The following is a 15,731-nucleotide window of genomic DNA, read 5'->3' as shown; positions in this document are numbered from 1 at the left end:
GAACCGGGTTTGATTCCCCACTCCTCCACTTGCAGTGCTGGAATGGCCTTGGGTCAGCCAGAGCTCTCTTATCTGGGAGAACCGGGTTGGATTCCCCACTCCTCCACTCGCAGCTGCTGGAATGGCCTTGGGTCAGCCAGAGCTCTCTTATCTGGGAGAACCGGGTTTGATTCTCCCCTCCTCCACTTCCAGCTGCTGGAATGGCCTTGGGTCAGCCAGAGCTCTCTTATCTGGGAGAACCAGGTTTCATTTTCCACTCCTCCACTTGCAGCTGCTGGAATGGCCTTGGGTCAGCCAGAGCTCTCTTATCTATGAGAACCGGGTTTGATTCCCCACTCCTTCCCTTGCACCTGGTGGAATGGCCTTGGGTCAGCCAGAGCTCTCGTATCTGGGAGAACCGGGTTGGATTCCCCACTCCTCCACTTGCAGCTGATGGAATGACCTTGGGTCAGCCAGAGCTCTCTTATCTGGGAGAACCGGGTTTGATTCCCCACTCCTCCACTTGCAGCTGCTGAAATGGCCTTGGGTCAGCCAGAGCTCTCTTATCTGGGAGAACCGGGTTGGATTCCCCACTCCTCCACTTGCTCTGCTGGAATGGCCTTGGGTCAGCCATAGATTTCTTATCTGGGAGAACCGGGTCTGATTTCCCACTCCTCCACTTGCAGCTGCTGGAGTGGCCTTGGGTCAGCCATAGCTCTCTTATCTGGGAGAACCGGATTTGATTCCCCACTCCTCCACTTGCAGCTGCTGGAATGGCCTTGGGTCAGCCAGAGCTCTCTTATCTGGGAGAACCGGGTTTGATTCCCCACTCCTCCACTTGCAGCTGCTGGAGTGGTCTTGGGTCAGCCAGAGCTCTTTTATCTGGGAGAACCGGGTTTGATTCCCCACTCCTCCACTTGCAGCTGGTGGAATGGCCTTGGGTCAGCCAGAGCTCTCTTATCTGGGAGAACCGGGTTGGATTCCCCACTCCTCCACTCGCAGCTGCTGGAATGGCCTTGGGTCAGCCAGAGCTCTCTTATCTGGGAGAACCGGGTTTGATTCTCCCCTCCTCCACTTCCAGCTGCTGGAATGGCCATGGGTCAGCCAGAGCTCTCTTATCTGGGAGAACCAGGTTTCATTTTCCACTCCTCCACTTGCAGCTGCTGGAATGGCCTTGGGTCAGCCAGAGCTCTCTTATCTATGAGAACCGGGTTTGATTCCCCACTCCTCCCCTTGCACCTGGTGGAATGGCCTTGGGTCAGCCAGAGCTCTCGTATCTGGGAGAACCGGGTTGGATTCCCCACTCCTCCACTTGCAGCTGATGGAATGACCTTGGGTCAGCCAGAGCTCTCTTATCTGGGAGAACCGGGTTTGATTCCCCACTCCTCCACTTGCAGCTGCTGAAATGGCCTTGGGTCAGCCAGAGCTCTCTTATCTGGGAGAACCGGGTTGGATTCCCCACTCCTCCACTTGCACCTGCTGGAATGGCCTTGGGTCAGCCATAGATTTCTTATCTGGGAGAACCGGGTCTGATTTCCCACTCCTCCACTTGCAGCTGCTGGAGTGGCCTTGGGTCAGCCATAGCTCTCTTATCTGGGAGAACCGGATTTGATTCCCCACTCCTCCACTTGCAGCTGCTGGAATGGCCTTGGGTCAGCCAGAGCTCTCTTATCTGGGAGAACCGGGTTTGATTCCCCACTCCTCCACTTGCAGCTGCTGGAGTGGTCTTGGGTCAGCCAGAGCTCTTTTATCTGGGAGAACCGGGTTTGATTCCCCACTCCTCCACTTGCAGCTGCTGGAATGGCCTTGGGTCAGCCAGAGCTCTCTTATCTGGGAGAACCGGGTTGGATTCCCCACTCCTCCACTTGCAGCTGATGGAATGACCTTGGGTCAGCCAGAGCTCTCTTATCTGGGAGAACCGAGTTTGATTCCCCACTCCTCCACTTGCAGCTGCTGAAATGGCCTTGGGTCAGCCAGAGCTCTCTTATCTGGGAGAACTGGGTTGGATTCCCCACTCCTCCACTCGCAGCTGCTGGAATGGCCTTGGGTCAGCCAGAGCTCTCTTATCTGGGAGAACCGGGTTTGATTCCCCACTCCTCCACTTGCACCTGCTGGAATGGCCTTGGGTCAGCCATAGCTCTCTTATCTGGGAGAACTGGGTTGGATTCCCCACTCCTCCCCTTGCAGCTGCTGGAATGGCCTTGGGTCAGCCAGAGCTCTGTTATCTGGGAGAACCGGGTCTGATTCCCCACTCCTCCCTTTGTACCTGCTTGAATGGCCTTGGGTCAGCCATAGCTCTCTTATCTGGGAGAACCGGATTTGATTCCCCACTCCTCCACTTGCAGCTGCTGGAATGGCCTTGGGTCAGCCATAACTCTTGCAGAGCTGTCCTTGAAAGTGCAGCTTCTGGGAGAGCTCTCTCAGCCCCACCCACTTCACAGGGTGTTTGTTGTCGGGGAGGAAGCTAAAGGAGATTGTGAGCCACTCTTGAGATTCAGAGTATAGGGTGGGATATAAATCCAATATCTTCTTTTATTTTTTATTTCCATTATCCTGTTTAACGAGTCTGCCAACTTTTAAGTCCTTGGGGTCTTTTAAAATAATGTGGCTATTGTGCTCCCCACCCTCCAGGGACTCTTGGGAGAGAACTGTTCTCAGCAATTCAAGAAGATGGACTCGTTGAGGTTGGGAGGGTTGTCAAGAGACAGATTTGGGAGCACCCCTTTACGATTGGAGCCGTGCCCTGTTCTGCAGATGCGGCTGAGACCAATACTCCCTCTAAGCCAGGGGTGGTCAACGGTAGCTCCCCAGATGTTTTTTTGCCTTCAACTCCCATCAGCCACAGCCAGCATGGCCAATGGCTGAGGCTGATGGGAGTTGTAGGCAAAAAACATCTGGAGAGCTACCATTGACCACCCCTGCTCTAAGCTGTGGAGTCTTGTGAGCAAAAATTCTGCTTTGTGAGCTGCTGCCATGAAAGTTGTGAGCTGCTGCATCAACGAGCTTGCTCTGGGGCCATTTCTCCCGAGCTAAGACAAAAATGTGTGTGAGCCGGAGGCTGAAGAACTGTGAGTTGGCTCACACTAACTCAGCTTAGAGGGAACACTGGCTGAGACCATGTCAGGAAGGGTGTGGGCTTTGAACCCACTTGTTCAGATTCTGCTCCTATGTTGCCAGAGTTGAAGTGTGTCCTTTATTGTTCAGAGGGATGAGGACGCCTGACCCGGACGCCTGCTGGTATCACAGAGCACCCTGCCTCCTCCCCCCCCTCCCCCTGGTCTGCTGCAGCAAGGGGCCTTTCCTGGCTGGTGGGCTGGGTCTCCTTGCAATTCCCTCCCAGCTAGATCCCACCCAACTCCTCTTTCCCCACTCTCCGCTGTAGATTCTCTGCTGCTGGCCCGTGTTTTGACCTAGCCTGCGGCTGCAGCTTGCCTGGGTGACTGTGGGGATCAGAATAGCTTCCAGGACGGGGTGGGCTGAGATGTGGAGAAGTATGCAAAGGAAAAGGAGCGTGCTGGGCTGCCTCTGGGGTTGGCAGGCAGCATCGGCCAGTCTTCCTAGGAGCACCCTGAGGGCAAGACCATCCTGTGCCCTAGTGGGAGAAACGACGCTCTGAGGCTGCCCCTCTTCCCTGCCAATGCACAAAGCCAAGTAGCAAGATGGTCTCTTCCCATTGGGCTGGCCTCGCACTTGTGGTGCATTTGCAGTGTTGCAACCAGAACTGTGATGCTGGGTGGCAACGACTGTGAGCAGCAGGTGAACAGGCCTGGTACAGATGAGCCAAGCGGACACCTTTTTTACATGACTGCACCATGCAATGACTGCGTGTCCCTCTACACTTCTGAAAAGAGGTGTGTCTCAGAAGACTCCCCCCCCCCCCGGTACTAAAGAGCCACCTCCACAATCCCAAGTGGGTAGATCTTGTTGGGGGCCACGATATTCCTTGGCAACCTTCTCCAGTTGAAGGGAATGCTACACGTCACCCTGCTGCTCTGTAAGCGGGTGGTGCTCACAAGGGGGACCTTCCCCCTGGATTTTGAGAGTTGCCCTCCTCTGCCCTTTCCCCCCAAAACAACATTTCAATGGGGTGACCCCCTTCATTCACACTCTCATGTCCTCCCCTCAGGACCATTCAAGAGGTAAGTTGGTCCTCCTAGCTGGATGGGGGATGATGGAGGAGCTTGCTTGGTCCCATACGCTCGTAGGCAACTGTAGTGTCTTGTGCTTAACTAAAGCACCGCACGGCCATGCAGCAGAGGCGGCCAGGGGAAGTCCCTTGGTCATCCTGCGCAGCGCGGGAAAAGACTCCACCAATCAAGATCAGTGGCGGGAAGTTTGACTGGCCAGGATTGGACTGGCCAGCTGGAGGGCTGTTCCGGGTTGAATGTATATAAAGCGGGTCCCGGCCCGCGTTGCCCTGTTCTGTGATGTACCGTCCAATAAAGTATGTTGCCTTCTACACGTCTCGTCACTGAGTACATTACACAACGTATTTATTTATCAGTTGTATTTATATTGTTTATTCCCAGCAGTGAGATTTCCAAGAGCTTTAATTTATTCTTTTTTTGCTGGATGTGCCAAGAAGCGTTCTCACCACTGGGGAGGGACCGTGGCTCAGCGGTAGAGCATCTGCTTGGGAAGCAGGAGGTCCCAACTATAAAAAGGGTCCAGGCAAGTAGGCGTGAAAAATCTCAGCTTGAGACCCTGGAGAGCCGCTGCCAGTCTGAGTAGAGAAGACTGACTTTGATGGCCCCAGGGGGGGTCTGATTCAGTAGAAGGCAGCTTCATATGTTCATGGCCCCAGAGCACACTAATTTAGGGAGGGACAGTGGCCCAGTGGTAGAGCATCTGCAGGAGGTCCCAGGTTCAATCCCCGGCATCTCCAACTAAAAAGGGCCCAGGCAAATAGGTGTGAAAATCCTCAACTGGAGACCCTGGAGAGACGCTGCCAGTGTGAGTAGACAAGACTGGCTTTGATGGACCCAGGAGGGCCTGATTCAGTAGAAGGCAGCTTCATATGTTCAGTTATTAGGGGAGGGACAGTGGCCCAGTGGTAGAGCATCTGCAGAAGGTCCCAGGTTCGATCACCGGCATCTCCAACTAAAAAGGGTCCAGGCAAGTAGGCGTGAAAAACCTCAGCTTGGAAAACCGCTGCCAGTGTGAGTAGACAATACTGACTTTGATGGACCCAGGAGGGTCTGATTCAGTAGAAGGCAGCTTCATATGTTCTGCTATTAGGGGAGGGACAGTGGCTTAGTGGTAGAACGTCTGCTTGGTAAGCAGAAGGTCCCAGGTTCAATCCCCGGCCTCTCCAACTAAAAAGGGTCCAGGCAAGTGAAAAACCTCAGCTTGAGACCTGGAGAGCCGCTGCCAGTCTGAGTAGACAATACTGACTTTGATGGACTGAGGGCCTGATTCAGTAGAAGGCAGCTTCATTCAGTTATTAGGGGAGGAACAGTGGCTCAGTGGTAGAGCATCTGCTTGGTAAGCGAAAGGTCCCAGGTTCAATCCCTGGCATCTCCAACTGAAAAGGGGCCAGGCAAGTAGGCATGAAAAACCTCAGCTTGAGTCCCTGGAGAAAGGGCCGCTACCAGTCTGAGTAGACAAGACTGACTTGGATGGACCGAGGGCCTGATTCAGAAGAAGGCAGCTTCATATGTTCAGTTATTAGGGGAGGGACAGTGGCTCAGTGATAGAGCACTTGCTTGGCATGCAGAAGGTCCCAGGTTCAATCCCTGGCATCTCCAACTAAAAAGGGTCCAGGCAAGTGGGTGTGAAAAACCTCAGCTTGAGACCCTGGAGAGCCGCTGCCAGTCTGAGTAGACAAGACTGACTTGGATGGCCCGAGGGGGGTCTGCTGCAGCAGAAGGCAGCTCCATAGGTTCCCTTGCCCTGTGTCTGCCAATCAGCCTCCTTCCTCCAGCTTGGCTGCCCATCGGCGTGCAGACGTTCTATCTATTTCATTGGAGGCGGATCCTTCGTTCTGATTGGTCACGGACGAACTTTCGCGTTTCCTGTAGCCGGGTCGGAGGTAGTGCGTGATGTCCCAGCGTGCCTCGCGGCGGCTCTTTTCAGCACCCATTTTCCTGTGGCCGGAGGTAAGTCTGAGGCCGCCGCGGCCTCCGCTATCCATCTCCATCCGTCGCCTGGGGGGAGCCGGGAGGGCTCGGAGAGGGCCGGGAGAGATCGCGGGGGCGTCGCCGTTGGGGTGAGGGGCCCGTCGGGCGGCGGCGGGGACGATGAAGCCTCTGCGCGGGGGTGCAGGCCGCAGCAGGGAGGCCCGGTGGGGTAAGGCGGCCTTCAGGTGCGCGCGCAGGCTGCTTTTGGGCCGCTCGCAGCCTTCTCCGGCCTGCAGGGATGGTGGCCCAGAGGGACCACTCCCGGGCCCCGGCTCGCTGCAGCGCTCAGCCCGAAAGAAGCTTGCTCAGGGCAAAGGGTCTGCAGCGGGGGGAGAGCCAGCAGGGCCACGTCTCCCTCCTTCCGGGGCAGCTCCTCGTGTTGGTGGAGGAGGGGCTGGCTGCTGCAAGCCACGCTGGGCAGAAGAGTCGGGGCAGGAGGAATGCCAGCGACCAGCAGCAACCAAGGAGGATGGTGGTGGCCAAACTTGCATAACATAAGAGCCCCATAGAATAAACGTCAGGTGTTTGGGAGCTGCCAGACTGGCAGGAAGGAAACCAGATGGGGAGGGAGAGGTGGAAAGAAAGTAGCTTTAACTTTAAATGCATTCTCTAAGCCAGCCGATGAAACAGTGGGGGCTTTGAGAGCCACAGAATGTGTGTGAAAGAGCCACATGTGGCTCCTGGGCTGCAGTTTGGCAGCCCTGGCCCAGGGTCTCTAGAAGGCGGATGCTGGTGGAGGCGCACCTCGGTGCATGAGAAGCACAAGAAAGGGTATTGGGAAGGGCCTGTATTTGTCCAAATAGGCGCTGTTCTATGCTAGATTCAGGTTCGCAGCCTGTGCTCCACTTAATGCTTATTCCTGGGAATTTTATCTTGTTCTTTCTTCAGGTAGTTCAAGGCTGCATTCACAATCGCTTTCCCTCTTTTTATTTTCACAATCACCCAGTGAGGTGTAGGTTTGGCAGAAAGTGAGTGGCCTGTGAGCTTCATGGCCAAGTGGGGGTTTAACCCTGTGTCTTTTCCCCTGCCCTCGGGTGATTCCACACATGTTGAAGAATGCCTCTTCAAGCCCTCTTTGGAACGGGATTGCATTATGTGAAATGGCAAAATCCACTTGCAAACGATCTCATGCTAGCTAGCCTGCTGTGAGGCCTCTTAGTGGAGGACAGTAGTACTGGCAGAAATATCATCTGAAGCCCCCAGAGTGCTGATGCCTGTTTGGATAGAGGGCAAAGCAGCTCCTTCGATAAAGAGTCTTGGCTTGGGGGTTCCTGTTGAGGGGAGTAGGAGTCGGCCCAGCCTTGTAGGAGACAGAGATAAAAGGCTCAGTTCTAATAAAGAGCTACCTTCAAGCAAATCTTTATTAGAACTAAGCAACTTTGTAGAATGGGCTTGAATGCTGTTTGGTTGGTAAAGTCAGATAATTATAAGCTAAGAGCCAAATAGAATTCTGGAACTTGCGGGGCATAAAATAGGGAGTTCAAGATCAGGCAGGAGGAATGATTGTGATGAGATTATTACTTGAATCTTGGCACTTGCGATGGTGATTCTCCAGTCCCTTGGTCAGTTGGAATCCCACAGCAGTGAGCCAGTTTTCAGACTTCAGGTTTTAAACTACAACTGGCAAGACCTCAATACATGAGAATGTGTGAGCTCAGCAATCATATATTTTTTCCCAAGTCTTCTAGGCATAAAGAGTAAGGGAGCGAAGGTTCATTGAAGTTCCCAAAACGAGCAGACTTAGTTATTTGAAACAAAGTTGCGTTTATTGTAATCTCCAAAGTTAGTTCAGCATGAAAGACATTGGAACTGATGGCTAGCAGTTCGAGTCATTGGTATTTAACATTATACATGAAAGCATTCACAACTACTCCCCAATTCCCAAAACAAAGGCTGTCTTTGCATGTGAGACATTTCACACGGCTCCCCCTTATCTTCAACAGTTGGTGGTTACATTTCGCAGTGGCAATGTCCTTGCTGCCTCTAGGGGGGAGGTGAGAATCTGCCCGGCACTTTCTACTTCAAAGACTGGCTAACAACCTTTGATATTCTTGGCTCCCCCTCTACTATTCTACTAGCATGGGTTAGTAAGCATATATCCTTATTAATCAATATGGTTAGTGATCAGTATTCAAGAAGAGTATCAATGAACAGAGTCTGACACAAACTCAGTTTGCTTGATTCTGAGTCGAAATCAAATGCATTTAGCCTTTTACCTTTGCGTTAATTGAAAGTGACATTGTTGTTATAGAGGAACTTAATGTGAATTTGTTATAGTTACTTAAACATTCCTTTTTAAAGACATCAATTTATATACTCCTTGAAATTAAGGAACGAAGAAATCATTTCTTTGATAAGCACAAAATAAGAGCGAAGAGGTAAATCAAAGTTTGGAAGTGTTGCAACATTGTGAATTATGCAATGCCCTGGTAATTAATATAAATAATAAACAACAGAGCAGAGTGTTTTCTTTTACTGGCTCTTGCATCTGGAATTCAAACTAACAATGTATGTTACACTTAAATGGCCAAAAACTAATGATAAGTTACGTGTTATATGTTTCTAGTTTTAATAGCCTTAGTAATATAGAATTACAATGGCATTAACAGTTACGATATAATTGTGTCTCTCATAAGGTTTTAACAACCTGGGAATCTCCGGATGTTAGTTGTATTGAAACAAGTTGTCAGTCTAGGTGGGAAGCAAACCCTGTTTTTTTTCTGAATGGCATATTTTTGATACCATGTTAAAAGGGATTTTCTTATGGTTTTTATGTTTTTACTATCCCTACCTCTGCCATCTTTTTTTCTAGGCTGGGGGTGTGACAGTTCCAGAAATTTTGAGGCTATGTGAAACACTCGCCCGGGGGGGGGGGAAGGGCTAGATTTGGTGGGGAGGGTGGATTTAAATATATGGAATACCTACATTTTCTATAAATTTAAACTATACCAATGGGGCCAAGACACTAGAAGCCCTCCCACTGTTGCCCCCCCCCCAAGCACCAGGAAAACAGAGCATCATTGCCCCATCCATCTGTACTCTGTGGCTAATAGGCACTGATGGACCTCTGCTCCATATGTTTATCCAGTCTCCTGTAGACTGGTAGTAGGAATAGATGAACAAAAGAGGTGGATTGAATGGATCAAAAGCAACCTCAGGACTTCTGTGATGCTTTTTCCATAGGCTGCTATCCGTGGTGAAGATTGGCAATCCCGTTGAACCCAAGCTATAGGATCCACCATAAAGCATCCCTCAACCTCCCGTGGAAGCACCAAGAAAGCCCGCTGGTGAGTAGGCCGTGTGTCAAGAACATGTCTACAGTAATATGCAATGAAGTGTTAGATCACAAACTACCCCAACTCCCATTTTGGAATAGTTCACTCTCAACAGCAACAGCAATTATAAATTAATTAAAATATTACAAATAACAGCGTTTAAAGCTTGGTGGTGTAGCATCTATTTCGTTAACCCTCAAAGTGTGAGTCCCAGTGGCACCTTTAAAACCAACCACGTTGAATGATTCTTGTGTGTGCGTGGTCTTCAAGGTGCCCCTGGACTCAAACTTTGGTCTTCTTCTTCAGACCAACCTGCTGACTGGCCTGACTCAGTTTTAGCTATTGCCTTATTGCCATTATCCTGTTCAATGAGTCTGCCATCTTTTAAGACCTTGGGGTCTTTTTTTTTTTTTAATGTTTGCAGTTGTTCTCCCTGCCTTGCATGGACTCTTGGGAGTGAACGGCTATCAGCCGGTTTGGTGCAGTGGTTAAGTGTGTGGACTCTAATCTGGGAGAGCTGGGCTTGATTCCCCACTCTGCATGCGCCTGCAGGAGTGACCTTGGGTCAGTCTTAACTCTCTCAGAGCTCTCAGCCCCACCCACCTCGCAGAGTCTGTTGCGAAGAGGGGGAAGGGAACTGTTGCTAAGAGACAGATAAGGAAGCATTCCCTTTAGGATTGGGGTTGTGCGGCGTTCTGCAGCCTGGCTGAGACCTCTCTTGAACACACTTGCTCAGAGTCAGCCCCGATGTTCCCTCTAAGCTGCAGAATCTTGTGTGCAAAACTTCTGCTTTGTGAGCTGCTGACATAAAAGTTGTGAGCTGCTGCACAAATTAGTTTGCTCTGGAGCCATTTTTCCTGAGCAAAGACAAAAATGTGTGAGCTGAAGGCTACAAATCTGTGAGCTAGCTCACACTAACTCAGAGGGAAACACTGGTCTACTATGTTGACACAGTTCTGCACTATCAGGTGAGTCTTTTATTGCTCAGAGCGGTGTTTCCCATTTGCTGGGTCATGACCTGGCACCGGTCCACGCAAGCCTCAGTGCCAGGTCGCAAGAAAAGCCCTAGCTAGCCCTGCCTCCAGCAGCCTTAAGTCGGGAAGAGCTGAACCTGCAAGGTCAGTGCAGTGCCGCCATTGCTGGTCTCGCTGCAGTGACCCTTGCTGTAAGTGCACGTGGTCAGAGTTCCTGCCTGTGTGCAATCCTTGACTCCTTTGCCATTTCCTGAGACTGGCCTGCCTTGCTTGCTGCCGCTTGGAACAGGGCTCTCCGAGAGTAAGAGCAGGGTTATAAATGCAACCTCCCTTGTCTGTTAAAGCTCCAGGAAAGCTTTCCCCGGCCAGCCTTACCGAGGGGGGAGAATGTGTGTGTGATTGTGTGAGTGCAAGGTTTGGGGATGGAGGGGGTTGGGGAGGCCCTGCGGATCCACTTCCTTCCCACACAAGGCAGCCCAGGGCTCCTTTGAGCTTGCCCAGCCAGTCTTGGGAGGGGGAGGGGAATGCGTGTGTGACTGTGTGAGTGAATGCAAGATTTGGGGATGGAGGAAATGGGAGAAACAATGTAGGTCCCTTCCAAGGCAGCCCCGCGCTCCTCTGAGCATGCCCGGCCAGTGTGGGAGGGGATGCATGTGTCTCCATGTGTTTGCATGTGCAGTTGCATGAGTGAGTTCAAGGTTTGGGGGTGGAAGAAGTGGGGGAAGCCATCTGGGTTCCTTCCCTTGCAAGGCAGCCTGGTGCTCCTCTGAGCTTACCCAGCTAGTCTTGGGAGGGAGGAATGCATGTGTGTCTCTGTGCATGTGCAGTGGTATGAGTGAGTGTAAAGTATGGGAGTGGAAGAAGTTGGGGGAGCAGTGTGGGTCCCTTCCTTCCCTTGCAAGGCAGCCTGGTGCTCCCCTGAGCTTGCTCGGCCAGTCTTGGGAGGGAGGAGTGCGCGTGTGTCTCTGTGTATGTGTGATTGTATGAGTGAGTGCAAAGTTGGAAGAAATCAGAGAAGCAATGTGGATCCCTTCTTTCCCTTGCAAGGCAGCCTGATGCTCCTCTGAGCATGCCCAGCCAGTCTTGGGAGGGAGGCGTGTGTGTGTGTGTCTTTCTGCTTGTGTAAGTGCAATTGTTGAGTGAGTGCAAATTTTGGGGGTGGAAGAAGTCAGAGAAGCAATGTGGGGTCCCTTCCTTCCCTTGCAAGGCAGCCCAGTGCTCCTCTGAGCTTGCCCGTCCAGTCTTGGGAGGAAGGAATGTCTGTGCGTGTGCGTGAGTGAGCGCATTCTGTTGAGAAAGAGCTTTTTTTTCTTTTGTATTTACAGATCACATTTAATTTGACAGTGGATATAAAGCGAGGTGGAATGCGCATGCTCTAGAGGAAGAAGCCTTGGCTCGTCCCTCTCCGAGACAAGAAAGAGGTTAAGACCGAAAGGAATGTAAATAGTGTGGTTACGGGGGCATAAATAACCTGCAGAGTAGTTAAAGAGGCAAAAGGCATGTTGAGACGAGAAATAGCAGTTAGAAGTAGGGAGTATTTTGTTAGTGAGATAGAGGTGTAGGGGCGGTGATTAACAGCTCAGAAATGGCTGCCACAACGATTGAACAGCTTTCAGAACAGATGGCACAATTTCAGGCGTTAATGTTAGAATCTCATAACAAGATACAAGAAGCCATTGCCGAAGTAAAAAATGAGCTTAGTCAGTTAAATAAGGAATTAAAAGATGTTAAAGAGCTGGCTAGCCAGGCAGACAAGACGGCTTCAGCAAATAAGCAGGACATAACTTATTTAAAGGACAATGGATATAAAGCAACAAACAAACATTGTGCCGGTTACGAACTCTTTAATTAGCACTGATAAACAATTGAGCGATACGCATCCAGGTACAAGCTGTGAGAGCGGCACCAACAGACGTTTGAGTGATGTGTAGCTGGGCCTGAGTTTTGAGAGTGGCACTAACAAACGGCCGCGTCGTGATGTGCAGTCTACTGCTCGCACAAAAAAAGAGGAGTCCTGGACCCGGCGGAATTTTGAGGAATACATAAAATTCGGTTTCATCAGGGGTGCTGACGACAAACCGTTAAGCGTCTTTTGTTCTGCTGTACTTTCGAACGAGTCCATGAAACCTTCAAAGTTGAAGTGGCACTTGGAGTTGAAACATCCTGAATACAGCAAGAAGCCAAAAGATTTCTTCATAAATAAAAAGAGGGAATTAATAGCTGCTAAAAAGACTTATGTCTTTTTACTTCAAATTTTTCTTTGAGAGCTCCATCTGAAAACCTTGCAATGGCTTCTTTTGAAATATCAAAACTAATTGCGGAAAGTGGTTCTCCTCATGCAATTGCAGAAAAATCAATAGTTCCGGCAATACAAGTGGTGCTGTCTCAGATATGTGAAGAAGCAGGAGAACTAGGTAAACATGCTGGCGCTATCAAATGACACAGTGACGCATAGCCTTGTGGAGATGGCCGAAAATATTGAACAGGCTGTTGCAAGTCGCTTAAAAAGTGTAGGTTTTTTTCCTCGCAAGTCGATGAAAGTACAGACATATCGGACAATGCCCATGTAATGTGTTTTGTGAGATACGATTTTGACAGTGCAACTCACGAAGAACTTCTCTTTTGCAAACCTCTGGCAACAAGAACAACAGCTGAAGAAATTTTTAATTTGATTGATAATTACATCAATCAAAGCGGCACTGAATGGAAGAAATGTGTGGTCCCGTCGTGTGGAAGCGGGGGATTACAATGCTTTTACAAAGCTAAAAAGAATTACAGAAAGAGTATAACATGAGTTCCATGCCAGATGAGATTTTAGCTGCTATCAAGGAACATCTGCTAGGACTGGAGACAAGTCTGAGGGAATATTTCCCTCCAATCAGCAGCAACAGTGCATGGATAAGGAACCCTTTTACAGCGAACATAGAATCCGAGACAGAATTGAAGGATTCAGGTATCAATCTTATAATTGAGCTGTCGTGATATGGCACTCAAAGACATCTTTGACAGAGTACCACTGATGGATTTTTGGCTGGCTGGTCATCGGGAGTACCCAGTTTTCGCAGAAAAAGTATAAAATTTCTGATGCCTTTTGTCACAACCTATAAATGTGAAGCAGGTTTTTTCAAAATTGGTTTTCCTAAAAAAAGTGAATATAGAAACCAATTGGAAGTCTAAGAATAAAGTTATCATCTTTTCCTCCAAACCTGAAGTTTCTAGTTAACGAGAAACAGCATCACACTTCTCATTAATGATTTATTGGTTTTGGTTTGATTTCTTTACATTTTTGTAAGAGTAAATGCTTTTTCATTATAATTAAATGAAAACTGTATGGACGGTCATATCTGTTTTATTTTACCTACAGGCCGGTATAGGCTAGGGTTGCTAGGTCTAACCCCCCCCCCCGCTTCCCCCCCCCCCGCTCCCCCCCCCCCCGGCTGCCATAGTAAAGAGTAAACTAGAACCTGATTATGGGAAGGAGGAAAACTTCGCCCATCTAGGCTGCTTTCCTTTCGTTTTCTTTTGGAGAAGGTGGTTGAAATACAGCAGATGGTTAAATTCAGCAGCTCCTGTGTATAGATTGTCCCATTGAGATTACAAAAGTGTGTGCTTGCAAACTATTTATTTTGGCTGCTTTGAGTGTGAATGTGTATGTTCACCTCCCTTCCTTCATGCTGTTTCTCCTTCCCTTAATCCCCCCCCCCTCTTAATTCCAGGGTTCTCTGCCTTCTCTCATGACATTTTTCCTTACTTTGTGTCGTTTCTCCTTCCCTTCTTCAGTTCCAGGGTTCCCTAACTTCCCTCGTGCTCAATCCAGTTCAGAATCGCATTGACAGGAACTGCCCTGCTTGTCTCACGGGGAGAATTCATCTCAGAGTGATGTGGTGCCCCCGATGCCCCAGACATTTAAATATTTTCCTTGTGTCAGCCTGAAATGCAGCCAGAGCCTGACCAGCGTAGAAGTTGACTTCCATTCCTCAGGGGCTGTCTTTCTAAGCAGGACCCCGGTTCAGCAAGCTCAGGAACAGAGCCGGTGTTTGAAATAATAAAGTATCCAGGAGCAAGCAGTTGCTGATGAGGTGAGCCACATGGCAGCAATGAATGAACGGCCTGTTAAATGTGTCAGCGTATTTTGAGGTAGAGCAGCTGCCAGAGCCCAGTGTGTGTGGCCCTTGACCTGGAAGTGACACCACAGGAAATGACATCATTACTTGGCTCCATCCCCAAAGGCTCCTGGCTCCACTTCTGAATTTTAGTGGGTCACGAAGAAGTGTAAAAATAACCGGGCCACAGGGAAAAACGTTTGGGAAACCCTAGTTCAGAGGGATGAGGAAGCGTGACCCCAGATGCCTGCTGAGGTCATGGATCGTCCGGCCTCCCCTCACCCCCCGTCCTGGCTCGCAGCAAGGGGCTTTTCCTGGCTGGTGGGCTGGGTCTCCTTGCAATTCCCTCCCAGCTAGATCCCACCCAACCCCTCTCACGTCATGCAGCCTGGTGACCCATTGCTGCTGGCCCATGTTTTGACCTAGCCTGGGGCTGTCGTGTCTGGGGATCAGAAAAGCTTCCAGGGCACGGTGGACTGAGCAGTGGGGAACTATGCAAAGGAGGGAGGAGCATGCTGAGGAGGGAGGAGCATGCTGGTCTGCCTCGGATTGGCAGGCAGCATCGGCCAGTCTTCCTAGGAGGACTCCATCCTGTGCCCCAGTGGAGGAAATACACTGTTGGCACCTCTTTCCCGGCAGTGCACGAAACCAAGTAGCGAGCTGGCCTCTTCCCATTGCACCGGCCTCGCAGATGTGGCACGTTTGCAGCGTGGCTGCCCTTACCACTCCTGCGCAGCATCCCAAGAAGAGAAGCCACCAGAATTGCGATGTTGGCATCCGCTATGAGCGGGCAGGATAGATAAGCCACCTGGACTGATCATGGATGCAACTGCACAAGGCATAACCCATCAGTCTGCTGGCGTTCTCTGTGTCCCTTTCAGAGCTGAACAACCCCAATTCCCGTCTCCTTTGTTCATTTAATTTATACCCCGCCTTCCCTGCTGAAGCAGGCTCAGGGCGGCTTACAAGGCCTATTGGCAACACAGGATGAAAACACAAAACGACTATAAACAATAGGGGTGCTTTTAATAGTATATTAATTGTAATAATGGCGGAGTAGAGCAGATCTTTTGGTAGCTGTCACAACCAAATGGAAATCAGACCACACTTGGAAACAGGAGTACACCAATATATAAATCCAGTAAGCTGTAACAACAGTATCCTACTCTATCAAGGTAAAGCACCAGTTGTTTCTGACTGGGGTGACGTCGCATCGTGACGTTTTCACGGCAGACTTTTTACGGGGTGGTTTGCCATTGCCTTCCCCAGTCATCTACACTT

This window comes from Heteronotia binoei, chromosome 14, assembly GCF_032191835.1.
Source record: "Heteronotia binoei isolate CCM8104 ecotype False Entrance Well chromosome 14, APGP_CSIRO_Hbin_v1, whole genome shotgun sequence".
In the NCBI taxonomy this organism is placed as follows: domain Eukaryota; kingdom Metazoa; phylum Chordata; class Lepidosauria; order Squamata; family Gekkonidae; genus Heteronotia; species Heteronotia binoei.
This window is presented reverse-complemented; position numbering follows the sequence as displayed.